The sequence below is a fragment of the Chrysochloris asiatica genome, unplaced genomic scaffold, assembly GCF_000296735.1.
Source record: "Chrysochloris asiatica unplaced genomic scaffold, ChrAsi1.0 scaffold00049, whole genome shotgun sequence".
NCBI classification, from domain to species: Eukaryota; Metazoa; Chordata; class Mammalia; order Afrosoricida; family Chrysochloridae; genus Chrysochloris; species Chrysochloris asiatica.
The window spans coordinates 16,618,785-16,620,686 of NW_006408567.1; positions in this window are offsets into that span (position 1 = coordinate 16,618,785).

The following is a 1,902-nucleotide window of genomic DNA, read 5'->3' on the forward strand; positions in this document are numbered from 1 at the left end:
TTGCTAATGTATTGGCATTAAGGTTGTTTCCAAAATTTTTGCCATTGCAAACAATGTTGCATTGAATGACCTTATATATTTTCATAGTGTTGTAGGTACTGCTTCAAGGTAAATTCCTAGGAATTCTGGAATTGCTGTCAAAGGGTAACTACAAATGGAGTTTTATTAGATATTGCCAAATACCTGCCTTAGGGGTTGTACCATTTTGATTTCCTGCCAGCAACATGTGGTATTATCTGCTTCCCTGTCCCCTGTGCTATTACTGTTTTTGATTCTGGAGTTAGAAGTGGTATTTGAGTAATGCACAATTCTCTTATTATAAAAACAAATGAACGTCTTATTTGTTGTTATTAAGCGGCCTTTCTGACTCATCACAGACCTTGTATAGGGTTTCCAAGGAGCACCTGATGGCTTTGAACCTCCCTCCACCTTGCAACTAGCAGTCCAGTGCTGATCCTACAGCTTCATGGGGAACAATGGTCATTACTTTTTTCTTGATAAGAGTTGTACCATTTTTTTCTCCAGGTTGTTAATGTCTTATATCTATATTTAAACTGGACTTTAGGAGCTCTGGTAGCGTAGTGGTTATGAATCGGGCTGCGGCGAACTTTAAGGTCAGCAGTTCGAAACTACCAGCTGTTCCTCGGGAGAAAGATGAGGCTTTCTGCTCCCGGAAAGATTTACAGCCTCGGAAACCCTCTACAGGGTCGCTATGAGTCGGAACCGACTCCACAGCACATAACCTCCACCAAATTGGACTTCAGTTTTGGTTTCCCTCAATTTTTAAGCACTATATATGCTGCTTTTCTTTCTGTCATGTGTGTTTTACATTATGGTTGATGGATTCTTTTTTTGCTATGCCAACAGTTTTTATTTTTCAATCTTTTTACTTGCATCTGGTTGTAAAGGAACCCAGGTTATACATGAAGGTACCATTGTTGCCCTCCTGTTGGCGCAGTAGTTAAGCACTAGGCTGCTAACTTTGAGATTCACGGTTTGGCCACCTTGGAAATCTTGTGGGGCAGTTCTACTCTGTCCTATAGAATTGGAATGCTACGGAGATTGCTTGGTGAAGGGTTCGCTTCAGTAATTGCTCCAGGTACACAGGTCAAGCTCTACCCTTAACCCTGCGCATTGGGCGTTTAAATGGAGAGGTACATTCGGCCATGACGCAGCGAAAACCGGAGTGGGTCGGCGCATGCGCACTGACAGGCGAGCGGAGCCTTCCCGGAAACCCCGCCCCTTTCACTGCTGGAGCGAATTTCCAACCTAATGTGATGCTAGACGCTGTTCGGGCACGGTTTTTCCCAGGGTGGCTGCCTGGCCTGTTCTTAAACGCCGCTCCGGCAGCCGCTTGCAAACCCCTCAGTGGCCGCCCGAACCCTGCCCTGGCCCGCGGCGCCCCCACGTACTTGTCAAGCCGTAGCCTGGCGACTCCTCGCCGCAAGGCCGCTCGCCTTTCCCCGCTGCGCGCTGCACCTCCTCCCGGCGCAGACTGGCCACGCGGTGCGGGCGAGCGCTGGCCGTGAAAGACTTGTAAATACGGTAAATACTGACTGCGCAGGAGCGACCGGCCCAGGAAACTATAGCATTAACTCATTGGACCACACTCAGGAGATACCGAATTCGGTCTTGCAGAGAGCCGTTTAATACTTGCCATCTATCAGATTTCTGTTATAAAAACCATACTAAACCACGTGCCGTCTAGTTAATGCGGACTCATGACGAATCCATATTTCAGAGTCGGTTTGGCTATAACGTTTCAGAAACAGCCAGACCTTTCTTCCAAAGTGAATTCAAATTGTCAGCCTTTTAGTAACCTGTTGTCCTGTTGGTTCAGACTCATGTTGTTGCCATCAAGTTGATTCCGACTTACAGGGATGACTAGAATTTTCGAGGCTG